This window comes from Hirundo rustica, chromosome 28, assembly GCF_015227805.2.
Source record: "Hirundo rustica isolate bHirRus1 chromosome 28, bHirRus1.pri.v3, whole genome shotgun sequence".
NCBI classification, from domain to species: domain Eukaryota; kingdom Metazoa; phylum Chordata; class Aves; order Passeriformes; family Hirundinidae; genus Hirundo; species Hirundo rustica.
The window spans coordinates 4,846,693-4,859,680 of record NC_053477.1 but is presented as its reverse complement, the minus strand read 5'-3'; positions in this window follow the sequence as shown (position 1 = coordinate 4,859,680).

The window sequence follows — 12,988 nt, the reverse complement described above, 5'->3', positions numbered from 1 at the left end:
GAGCAGAGCACAGCCCACTTCCCTGCTCCAAGGCGGCAGAGCTGATTTCTGCAGATGAATTTTACATAAGATCTTCCGCGTGAGCCGCGCTGCAGCAACGCTGCAGCCTGACCTCATCCTCCTCCCGCTTCCCCTTCCCACCTCCCGCTGGACCCAGGGACCAGCAGGAGCGAACATCAGCACGCTGTGAGCAGAGGAGCTCTGCCAGGAGCTCACAGGGGAAGGAGAACCCCGAGCGCAGCCGGAGCAGCAGCAGCACCGGCACAGCAGCAGGAAGGAGCCAGGTCCGCTGCCGAGGGGAAGGAGCTGCGTGCGGCAGGCTGACTCCTGCAGCCCCACTTGCTGCATGAGGGAACCGGGGCACGCGAGTGCAGGGAATCCTCAGGATCTGTCCTTGTGCTGGCTGCACACAGAGCGCACCCAGCGAGGAGCCCCTGCTCCCACCCACCGCCATCCGGCAGGAACAGGATCGGCAGGGCTGAACCACGCTGGCTGCAGAGCTTCTGACTTGCAGGGCCCTGGGGCAGGAAGATACCAGAGCAGTGCAGGGGCAGAGCCTGCTTCCACTTGCTGTTCCCGATGCGCAATTAAGAAAATGCCTCGAGTGGCATTTTCCAGCTTGGCACCTGCCCCAGCCTGGCAGCAGCGCTGGCTGCAAATCACCACCGAGGAGATAACCTGACTTTGTCAGTCACACCGGAGGCTCTGCCTGCCAAACGCTGCTTGGCACAGTCAGCAAACACATCTCTGCAGAGCAGGGAGGGTGCTGACCCGTTTAGAAACACCTGCCAGCACTTTCCATCCACGCAGTGAGATGCAGCCCACACAGGCAGCAGCTGGACCGTCCTTGGCACCGCTGTCACCTCCCTCACTGCTGTCACAGGACTCGCTGTGCCAAGCCCCGCACACACGGGGACAGCGGATGTGCAGCCCGTGGATGTCTCTGGCAGCGGCTGTGCTGAGCCGCCTAAAAACCCCACTCACGGTTCCCACACTGCCTGGACTTTCCAGGAGGGGGAGAGCAGCGGCCCCTGCTGCACAGAGGACACGTGGAGCCCCAAATATTTTGGACCTAGAAGAGCCCTGTCATCACAGAAACTGCAAAAAGAAGCAAAAGCTTGCTTAGCTTTTCATTATTGCCCTTGCAGGAAGCCAGCTGCATCCAGGGATAACAGCTCTGATCCAGATGGACCTTCCCTTCACACTGGGGATGAAATTCCTTCTGGCTGTCTGGCAGCAGTGCCTCTGCCTGACCCCAAAACCACGGCATGCACAGTTCCTCAGTGTCCCCGCACCTTGTTCCCCAGGAAGGGCGCTCGGAACAGTGCTGTGGAACAGGAATCACACAGCCACACCTGCGGTGCTCGGAGCTGCAGTGCCCCAGGACAGAGGAAGGTGTGCAACTGGAATTTCCCTTCTCAGCCCTTTCATTAGGCAGGAGAACATCTATTTCTGGCTGCGAAGCTTTTCTGGGCACGGCACAGCAGCCAGCGCTGACATTTCCAGCTCAGAAACAGATCTTTCGTGTGGTTTAATTTCTCTTCTCCACTCCTGCCTCTCTGCTCCTCTGCAGCGGGGCCTTTCGCTCTCCAGCCAGGACCAGGGAATGCCAGGATGGGGCACAAGGACAGCAGGGCATGGTGGCAACAACCCAGAGATCAGCACACGGATAAAACACGAATCCACATTTCACTGCTGTGTAAATCTCCCCCACAGCTTGTAACAAGCTCCTTATCCACACAGCATTTATCTCCCCCAGGAAAGGAGATCCGAGGTGTTTCAGGAGCATTTTTCTGTTGCTGCGCTTTACCCCAACCTATTCCATCCATCAGGGATCAGCATCCCGGGCGTTCCCCAGGTGCGGGAGCATCCCGGAGCATCCCCGAGGTGTGAGAGCCCCACGGCGCCTCTCCCGGGCTCGGGCTGCTCTCGCTAGAGGGCTCCCCAGGATGGGTTTGCGAGGGCTGCGAGCTCCCCGGCCCGGAGCGCAGGGCTCCGTTTGCTTCCCCTGACCTCGGCAGAACCTCCGCCTGCCCGGCCCGGGCCGAGCAGAACGGCACCGAACCCCCTGGAATTCGAGGCAGACCAAAGCGAGCTCCTCCATCTCGGGCTCTGCCCTCTGCCCGCCAGGGCACAGCGGGAGCCAGCGCGTCACCCGCGTGGGACAGCGCTGCCGAGCAGCTCAGCTCCCCCGGGACCCCGCGGCCCGGGATGTGACAGCTCCCATCGCTGCACATTCCATCGGAACGGCTCGACAGAAATAGAAATAAAGGACGCAACTGTCACACGCGAGCCTGGACACCAGCAGCCAGCCCCGGGCTCCAGCTGCCTTTCCGCAGCAGACTGCCAGCAAATGGATAAATACAGACGTTTGTGGCTGCACTGAAAAGGATCGATGGGATAATGAATGCTCTGCTATTCCTGCATTTTAAAAATGCCAACCACAGCTTAATCTCGCTGATGCACTCGTGTGGGTGCGGGCTCGTTTCAAAAGGAACAGGCTCCAGCCCCATTTCCACACTGATGTTGGGTGAGCACAAGCAGCTGCCTTCATCATGCAGCTTATTGACTCCCCCTTCAACTCCTTTGCTCCGTTTGCTAAAAATATCTGTGCTATGTGGCAGGAATGCTTTTATCAGGTGTTTATCAGGCCTTAGATCCCGGAATTTGCTTCAGACTCAGGCATTTTGGGGAATGCAGGCAGCACCTTAACCCCTAACCTGGGGGACCAGCAGGAATGGGACAGCAAAGAGCGAGGACAACCGGGATGGGGAGCAGGAAGATGATAAAATGTGGGAGGAATAAAACAAAGTTTGCTCAAGGTGGAGCAAACAGATGGGAAGGAGAAACAGCAGAGTCCAATGGGGCGGGAAGAAGCAGCTCCAGGCACACAGGGAACCCTGGGGTGGGTGTTCCACCTGAGAACACCTCTAATGTCCCTGTAGATGACTGCACGGAAATAAAGGCACGACCGAGCAGTTACAAGGGCAGAACGCGCTTATTTCCCTTGCCTGAGCCAATGTTTGCAAAACAACCTCCTGACAGGGTCCCCACTCAAAGAAAATATGTCTGTTCTCAACAATGTTTCGGTTGATTTACAGATAAAATGTTTCCACTTTTCCTTTTGATCCCAGCAGGAGTCTCCCCGTCAGTTCCCGGGCCCGAGCAGCCCGGCCCCGGCTCCCCCGGCCGCGGACCGCACCAGCTCCCAGCTCACCCCGGACGGCAGCGCCGGCCTCAGCCACGGCCCAGGAGTGCGGGCACAGAGGCAGCCCCGCTTCCCTCCTGGGCTGAGCTGGAAGCTCTGGTGCGCTGGGACCAGGGCTGGGGTGTCCAGGCACCCATGGGTGGGGAGAGGGGAGAGGGGAGAGGGGAGAGGGGAGAGGGAGAGGGAAAGGGAAAGGGGAGAGGGGAGAGGGAAAAGGGAAAAGGGGAGGGGAGAGGGAAGGGAAGGGGAGAGGGGAGAGGGGAGGGGAAAGAGGGGAAAGGGAAAGGGAGAGGGGAGAGGGGAAAGGAACTTTCTCCCCGGAAATTAAATGTCACTCTCCGGTTTGCCGTCACCGCAGCGAGCCCGGACCAGTCCCACGCGTGGGAAGGGGCTCGGGCGGGAACCGGACCCACCCCGGACCGCGACCCCCCCCACTCACCGGCGCGGCGGGCTCCGGGGGTCGCGGGGGGCGCGGGGGTCCCGGCTCTGGGCCGCCCCCATGGCCGGGCTCGCTGCCGCCGCTCCGCCGCTCCCGGCGCTCCCTCCCCGCGGAGGGCGGGGGCTCGGCCGGGCTGGGGGGCGGGGGAGGGGGCCTTGGGTGCCCGGTGCGCCCGCTGGAACCGTGGGGGAGCCAGGCAGCAGCCGGGCAGACGCGGGGCCGGGGGCTGCCGTGGGGCAGGCGGCTGCTCCGGGGACTGCGGGAACGGGAGACCCACGGAATCGCTTAGGCTGGAAAATGCGATTCCTCTGAAAGCATCGGGTCCAACATCGACCCAGCACGGCCGTGTCCCCAGGTGCCACATCCACAAACGGCGACCCCACCGCTGCCGCCTGTGCCGGGGCTGGACAACTCTGCCCGTGAAGAAATGTCCCGTTACCCAGGGCAAACCCGCTCCTTCACCAGCTCTCACCAGCCACCAGCGCAGCCGCTCATACTGCACATTCAAGGAGAAATTGGGGTCTGAGCCCCTTGTCCGGGGCACCTGCTCTCTGTCAAGAAGGCCTGATGGAGTGCTGGTGTAATTTCTCCCCTGAGAACAGCCTCTTCCCAAATGGTGCCTTGCAGGGGCAGCTGAACAGCCAGCCCCGATGTCAGGAGCAGCCAGACCCCTTCACGGGTGGAAGATTTAAGGTCGCACTTTAAAAGCTCAGAGGTGACCCTGCTAAGGAAACGTCCTGGTTGGAGTCCTTTTAATTAAAGTGCCTGAGAATGTATCAATTTCTGACATTTGGGGCTTTTTACTTTTGAGAAACTGAAACCTCGAATATTAATCTGTTTTATTTCCCTGTCAGCCAGGGTGTTCTGGCTGGGGTTGCAGTGTTTTTTGGCAAGAAAAGTGTCAACGCCCTTGAAAGCTCTCACCTTCCTAAATAAATAAATAAATAAATAAATAAATAAATACACGAAAAAATGAACCAAACTTTCCTTGGATGAAAAATGTCCTGCCAGGCTCAGGTGCTCTCCTGTGACCGAGCCCAGCGTGCCCTCACCACACACACCCATGGAGACCCCTCTGAGTGCACCGGGGCTCCCACGACCGCCCCAGAGCCCAGAAATGCCCCTGGAGGGAGCGAGCGTTACCTCTGCTGCCGGCGGGCCGGGGGAGAAGCCGGGGGCTGTGTCAGGTCGCTCACGGTGGTGGTGACCAGGGCTCAGTCAGGTGACAGCCACGTGGGACCTGGAGTGGGGCCCTGGCTGCTGCATGAGGCCAGAAATCCCAGCAGCATGCAGGCAGGGGCTGGGCAGCACCCTGCACCCCCCGTGCAGCCGGGCACTGCTGGCACCTCCCTGCACCGCTGGTGCCTCCTGTCCTGGGACGCTGCAGCCTCCTGGCACCGTGCCACGGCCACATGGGTGAAGGGAAACCCATCAGACGTGGCTCTGAGTGTGGCCCAGGGAAGGGTCTGCTCCAAACCCCTGCCACAGCCTGGCAGCTCCCTCTGGGTCCTGCTCTGGCTCCTCTGCCTTCCCCTGCTGAGCCCTGCTGGGGAAAGTGCCCCGTGCCAGGGGGGAGCTCCAGGGGGTCTCAGGCTGGAGCCAGACGCCCCAGGCCCTGAAGGGTTGTGGCAGCAAGTGAAGAAGGTGAGGAGATGAGTTTTGGGTTCCCAGGCCCAAGATGCCACCCTTGGAGAGGGTTTTGGACTGCTCTGGCTTCCTGCATGTGCTGCAAGGCCGAACGCTGCACCTGATGAGCCGTGCCATGCGCCCCTGGCTGCCTCCTGCCCCTGGCAGCCGAGGACAGGCTCTGCCTCTGCACATCCCTGCCGGCGGAGCGGGGCAGGGCTGAGCTCTGGCAATGGATGTGCAGCCCCTGCACAGCATCCTTCTGTGGAGGCAGCGTGCCCAGGGGCCAGGCTCCAGCATGGACACAATTCCCAGGGCTTGGCCCTTTCACTCCTGTGCCTTTGGTTCCAGAGGAATTTCCTCCAGCCGTTTCTGAGTGGTGCATTTGGAAGTGCTGCCCTGCCCGGCTGGGCAAAGCGGGGACACACAAACCTCCGTGTGCTGGACAGGAGCTGCCAGGACCTGCCAGGACCAGCAGCTTATCCCAGAAATCCGCTTCCATGAGGCTTTGCTGGGCTGAGGACCGCTACCAAGCGGCAGGAATTCAGCATTTCCTAGAACAGCCCATCCTGTCGGAGCAGGGATCTAGAGTGAAGGGGTGAATCTGTCCAGGAGCCCAGGCTCCAGCACACGCACTCGTCAGAAACCAGCATTAAAAAATCTGGGCAGGGCCCACGGACGCCAAGCAAGCCGGGGACAGGCAGCGGGTGAAATGCCAGCGCTGTGGCTCCATGCTCGGCAATTCTGGCCACAGTCCCCACCCCCTTGGCAGGGTCCCGTCCTGTGAGGAGTAAACACACACAGATTGCTGGGAAACTGCTGGCTTTCCGGGCAGGCACTGGAGGGAAAGTCAGGAGGGGGAAGGCACCAAAATTAAATGACAATTTTGTAGCACACCAGCAGAGAAAACCAGTTCCCAAATGCAAGAACCCTGAGGGCACGTGGTGACGTCCTTCGCCGCACTCCCCAGAGTTCCCTCAACCTGACGAACTAGCAAAAAGAAACTGATTAAGCCTTTCCCAGCCCCTCAGGACAACAGGAAGGATCGGCGTCACCATCTGTGAGCCACAGCGCTGGCAGGGGCTGTTCAGACCCCCAGGAGCCCCAGAGCAGCCCCCAGTCCCGCACGGGGGTCTGGAGGTGAGCAGAGCCGCATGAGGGGCTTTGCTTCCCGGCTGTGCCAAGTGTGGAGGGACCTAAAAGAGCCACAAGCAGCCGGTGGCGGAGCCCTGCCCGGGAAGCCGCTCGCTGCGGGCAGGGCTGGCAGCGCCGCAGCGCCGGGCGCCAGGCACGCAGCAGCCAAGCTGCAGAGCAGCCAGATGTGCCCCAGCTGTCAGGTCCTACCCCTGGCCGGCAGAACTCAGCTCAGGTGGGGCTCCTGCTCCCCCGGCTCGTCCAGCACCCCAAGGAGCGCTGGAGCTGGCTGGTGTCATTATCCTTGTGCTAATTCCATGGAAATTTCCATGTGCCTGGGAAAGAGGCAGCCAGGCCCTTCTGCTGCCCGGGGCGGAGGTTTGAGAGGTTTCCAGGGACTGTGACTGTGACAAGAGCCCGCTCTGTCACATGGATGCCGTTTAAATGCCTCTTTGGAGCCTCCCATCCAAACCTGCCCGGAGCGAGCACCACCAGGTGCGAGGTGCGCTTGGAACATCGCAGCTCTGCCCACTGGTGCCGGCGGAGCAGCAGCGCAGCGCCTCGGAGGGAGAGCGCTGAGCCCGAGCCCGGCCCCAGCTGCGCTCGCTCGGAGCTCTGGTGGCATCTCCCGTTCCCGAGGGTCCCCAGGGAGGGCAGGGAGGTGCCAGCACACATCATCCCGTCTGGCTCCGGCAGCTCCTCCTTAGCAACCCAAACAGAGCCACAACAGGGGCCTGGCGGCAGGGCGCATCCCGGCCAGCTGCAGGGCCCTGGAGGAGAGCCCGGAGCGAGCACACGGCCCGGCAGGTGCCCGTGCCCGGCTCTGCCCGGGAAAGCGCCGTGAGATCGGGCTCCGTGCCGGGGCAAAGCGGCAGGAGGTTGCGCTGTTCAAAGGTGTTTTCCAAGCTCTGCCATCGCAGGGGGCTGCTGGAGGGGGGGCAGCTCTGCACCTGGGGCAGCAGAGGGGCCCTCGGTCCCTGCTCTCCTCCTCCCTCCAGCCTGATGTCGGCAGGCTCTGGGCGAGCGTCCCCAGCCCTCAGCTCCCTTCTCCTTCCTACCTTTGCAGCTGCAGCCTTGTCCCAAGCTCTGTCACTCTCTGCTACCTGTCCTGGGGCTCCTTCGAAAGCCACTTGCGAAAGCGGCTGCCTGGAAAGGAGCAGGGAGGAAGGAAGGGGATGGACGGGGTGGGGAGGGCCGGGCGGCGGCGGGTGTCTCTGCACCCTGCAGCCGGGGGGGAAGGAAGGGAGGATGTTTTGTAATATTTGCGAGCGCTTCCACGGGCAGAGAGAGGGGAGCAGCGGGCGCACGGAGCGGGCTGAGCCGTCCTCGCCGCCGCTGCGCCGGTACCGGATCTCACACCGGCTCCTGCCGGGGCCCCTCTGGTGTCATGCCGTAAAAATGCGCTCTCGGCTGGAATTTGGCAGCCTCGACGGGAAGGGAACCTCCCCGCTTACAGAGGGATGGGAGCTGCGGGGAGAGGCGGTGGGGAGCCGCTCCTGAGCCGTGCGGGGCTGGGGAAGGCGGTCTGGGAGCAGCGGATGTGCCCGGGATGTGCCCAGGGACCCCTCGTGCGACACAGGACAGGGACAGACGGAGCCACGGAGCAGCTGGGCGGGAGGCGGCAGGGACCCAGCCCGGGGCGGTGGGACAGCAGGAGGTTTGTCTGGGGACATTCTGGAGCAGAGGGCTGGGAGGGTCCGGGGGTTTTGTTCCGGGCCCCACCGCAGCTCGGGGCTCCCACAGCCGGGCACTGAGGTATTTACTGCTCTGGTGAGCGATTCCGCCCGCCGCAGCTCCCGGGCCCCGTTCAGCTCCCGCTCCCCCTTGGGGCAGCTCCCCCCGCCGCCCCCTCTCCCCGGAGCCCCCGAGACCGTCACCCCCAGTCTGCCTAAACCCAAACTCAGCCTGGTGCCTCCGGGCAGGACTCAGCCAGCGACGTGCGCACGGAAATCGGCTCAAGCCGTTCAGTGAAACCCCCCCGGCCTCATCCCGAAGGGTTCGTGCCAGAAGTGCCAGCCTGGTGCGGGCTGCGAGCGTGGGCTGGCAGCGACCCCGGGCCCCCCGGGCCCCCCGGCGCCCGCCCGCTCCTGCAGAGGGAGCGCAAGGAGCAGGAATGAGCCACGGGCTCCGCGCAGCCATTTCGAACTCGGGATGCGTCAGCAGCGGTGTTGCTTTTCAAAGAGAAGAGAAAACTCCGCTGGGGAACTTCCCCTCACAGACAAAATGTGCCCGGCCAGAGCCTGGTCCGTGCCCTGTGCCCCGCCCGGAATTCCCTTCCCAAACACCCAGAGCCCAGGGCGTCCGTGCGGGGGGAATAAACCAGCTCTCTCCATCCCCACCTCCCCCAAAAAGCAGGAGAGCAGTGGTTGGAAAGGACCCTGCTGCACCTTCCCCGGACAAGCAGGGTGGGGAGTGGCAGCCCAGGAGCCCCCGTTCCTGCTGCCTTCCCTGGGTCGCTCCCTGCCCATCCATCTCTTTACCGGGAAGGGCAGAGGTGCCTCGAGCAGGAGGCAGGGAGAGGATCCATCTTGCTGGGGTGGCTCTTGTGTCGCTCCCACCCTCGGCCGGGCCCGGCTCTGCGTGCTGCCAGCCCTGCCCCCGGTCCCTGCGTGCCCACAGCCCCTGTTCCCCACAGGGTTTGGGGCAGGGGAGCGCTCCCAGATGCTGGAGCCCCGGGGCTTGCTGTGCCAGTGGTGCTCCTCTCATCGCTGGCCCCAGCCTGGCCCTCAGCTCCCATCTCCCAAGTGGCTCTTTCTTTTCAGCTGAAACTTCCTGTTGTCTCGCGTTTTCATCCTTTACCTCTTCAGCAGTGCAGAAAATTGGCACTTAATGTGCCCTGTGAGGCTGTGTGGTAGCAGCTTAATTGACCCTGGTTGCATCATCTGGCCACAGCTCGGTCAGCGAGCTCAGCCTTGGGCTCATTTCCCGTCCCCTCTTTGTTTTCCTGCCCTTCCCAGGGGTGCTGCCGGTGTTTGGCTCCAGGTGAGGGTGGTAGAGGAGCAGGGGTGGCCCAGGCTGCCCAGAGAGCTGCGGGAATCCCTCCCGGGACCCCACCTAGGGAAATCTGCCTTCCTGCAGCTCTCCATCCTCCTTTCCTCCCTCATCCTCACGCCTTCCCCAGCTGCTCAGCAGGTTGCTCCAAACCCTGCACATCCCAACATCCCACCTTTGATGAGGCGTGTGGCAGGAGCAAGCTGCAGCTCTGGGATCTTCCCCAAGCCCTGCAAATCAGCTGGAAACCTGAGCTGCTGGCTGCAGAGCTGGTCCCAGGCATCTGGCCTTGCGTGAAGGGACTGCAGAGCGTGTCGGTCCAAACCAGAGCAGTGAGGACCGAGTGGCACACTGACCAAAATGCTCATGATAAAACCAGACCCGTAGCAACCACCCAAACGTAGTTGCAGCTTAGCTCCAATTCCCTTATTGCATCCTTTGGGGCAGAGGCTGCTGCAGGAGGACCTGAAATAATTGGTATTCAGAGCGTCGTGAAACCCCACGTGTGGCTGACAAAGCAGGCAGGACTGCACTACGGCAGATGTCTAGCAGGGGAATAAGGTTTTGCAGGTGAACGAAGGAAATGCGTATCGCCGTTGTTTTGGGATATTCCTGAGCACTGCTGAGGAAAAGTGGCTGCTGTGTGCCCCTCTGTGATGGGAGAGCAGGAGAGCACCGCCACCAAGGCTGTGCCCAGCTGCTGCCCTGGCACACAGCCAGCGGGACCCTGCTCACCCCACCGGGCTCGGGGGGACGGCAGGGCCACACCAGCAGCAGCAGCAGGTCCCAGATGTCCCTGCAGGCCCCAGAGGAATTCCCTGGGCCTGGTGCAGGTTCCCAGGGAAGGGCTGAGGCAGCTCCTCCGGCGCTGCGTGCCTGGGATGCTCTGTTCCAGAGGAGGGTTTCCTCCAGTTGAGTATCTCACCACTCCATTCGTGTTGGACCATGGAGTCCTGGCTGCACTGGGAATACAATGAGTCAGTATCTGCTGCTCTGGAGTTTGCACCCCGGCGGAGAGCCCGGCCAGCTGGGAGCACGCTGGGACCAGGCTCTGGGACAAAGAACAATGGGAACGAACGCTCAGCAAGGGGCTCTGGGGGCAAGACCCAGCCTTGGTGACAGCGCTGCATCTGGGGCTGCCCCCAGCTCCCTGATTCTCCACCAAGAGAGGATCACAGCCTCCAGACCCTCCTTTTAACTCTGCAGCTTGTCCCCTCGCTCCTCCTCGCTGCGCTTGCAGGCAGCGGGCTCTGCGTGCCAAATGGGATGCTGGGGAAGGCGCTGCTGCCTGGATGGGCTCCAGATGCAACGCAACTAATCCATTTTTATAGCTGGGAGCAGGTGTCGCCTGCATCGTGAGCAGCTCTTTCAGAGACCACTCTCTTTATTTGGCCACAAGCACTGGAAGGGTCCAAAGGCATCGGCCCCCACTCAGAGCCCTCCGGCTCCAGAAACGCCCTGTGGGGCCACGGTGCTGTGCACCACCCCAGCCCCCATGAGAGCAGGGAGGGCTCCGGGTGACTGCTGGCATCCCTGTCAGCGCCACAGGACCAGAGCCATGCCTGCACCTCACTCCTGGGCTTCAGAGCCACAGTGACCAGTGCTGGGGCTGTGCAGCCCCCCCTGGAACTGACCTGTGTGTGCATAAAATGAGGAACACAGCCTCGGGGACATGGAGAAATCCCTTTGTGCTTGTACTTTCATCCAGTTCCTGTGCCTGGGAAGAGCCAGTACCTGTGGGGAGGAAAAGAAAAAAATTACTGTCGGAGCCGGGGATAGGAAAGGCCAAAGTGTTTGTTTTCCATCCTCAGACCTCAGCAATGCAGCGAGTGGAGCTCAGTCAAGAAAGCCCATCCAAACCCACAGCTCATGAAGCTGCTCTGGGCAAACAAAACCTCAAAGAGCCCTCTGTCCTTGCCCGTCCCATTCCTGCTCCGGAAGGGAGACGTGCCCCACTGCCAGGGCTGCAGGACTGCGGACCCACAGCAGCAGTGGTGACAGCCCCGTCCCAGTGCAGCCCCTGCAGGAGCTGCAGCCGCAGATGCTCCAGCTTTGCTGCAGGCAGCAGGTCCTGGAGGGCTCAAAGAGAGCCCAGAAGGAGGCCGTGTCCGTGCGGGGCCCCAGCCAAGGAGCTCCACCGCAGCAGCCACCGACGCGCCGGGACTCGCTGGCCCTGCTGAGACAAAGAGCCATTGCTGAATTCAGCTGCCCTGGGTATTTTTTTCCCTCTTCGATGAATCACCTGCTAAAAATATTATAAATTGAATCGTTGGCCAAACCTTTCACTTCTCTGGAAGCAAAAATATTTATTTTACTCAGGCCGTGCCTGTGTTTTAGCAGAACTTTATGATCAATTTTGAAGGAACGTGCCATGCTGTATATTCAAATTACAACTTTTTTTTGGCTCGCAGTGTAAGTTTAAAATGTCTTGTTTAAGACACAACTGTCAAGCTGCCAGAAAAATGCATTTTCAGCTGCTTTCCTCCCAAAAGCACCAGTTCTGCCCAATTGATGGTTCTTGTCAACCCAGGTGTGAGCCTGTTCCGGGGCTTGGTGATCGAGGGGTGCAGGCTGGACTGGCTTAGACTGGGAGCTTCCACTTCCATGGGAAAAACAGCACCGAGTTCCCAACATCACCACCAGGTCAGCCCACAGGGCGCTCCGGAGCTGCCTGGCGGGTGGGGACACGTCTGTTCCCATTGAACAAAGCTGCATTTTCGGGAGCTGAAGCGGGGCCTTTTCCTGCCCAGGCTCCAGGCTCCTGGTGCAGATCAGGCAGGCGCCAGCACGGTGAGATCCTTGAGGAGAGTATCGCCACGGAACCCCTGGAGCTTTGTCGTGGGAGCACCTTCCTCCTCCCGGGGTGTGCAGGAGAGCCATGTCGTGCTGCCAGGGCTCTGGAGCCAGGGTCTGTGCCCCCGGCCCCCGAGACCCCCCCCCGGGACCACGCACCACCAGCTCCTGTTGCTCTTGCTCCCGTGCCAGGCGCACCTTCCCCATAAACTCTCATTTGAATTTAGGAAGGAAATGAGGGAAATTTCTTTTTCTTGCTCCAGGGCAGAGAGAATAATGGGATCTTTATTCCCCAGTAATTAAGTTGATTTTTGTGTGGGTTTAATTTACACTCCCTTCCAGCCTCCCCCGCAAAGCGGGGCCGTGGCTGTGGGTGGGCAGGGAACATCAGCCCGGCTGGGCACCGGGACCGGGAGTTTCTCAGAGCAATCCCTCGGTGCAGGAGCTGGGGCCCAGAACGGGCACTTGGGATCCTCCCCGTGCCAGTGTCCCGATCCCACGGGCAGGAACCCTCCCCAGCGCTTCCCTGAGGTCTGCCCGCCCCCGGCACCTGCTCCGTGCCGCTGCCGCTGCAGCCTCAGCCCGGCGGGGCTGGGGAAACGCGTCCCGGCTGCTCCCCTGGAGCCGGGGGCTTCCCCGGACGAAGGCATTCAAAGCCTTGCAGCCCCAGCCGGGAGCCCCGGGGACGTGCTGCATCTCTTCCCTTCAGCCCCGCCTGAGGAGCAGCTTCCCCAGGGGCGGCGCAGGGAGATGAAGCGGAGCCCCAGAGCAGCATCTGGAACCGCGGCGGTTGCGCC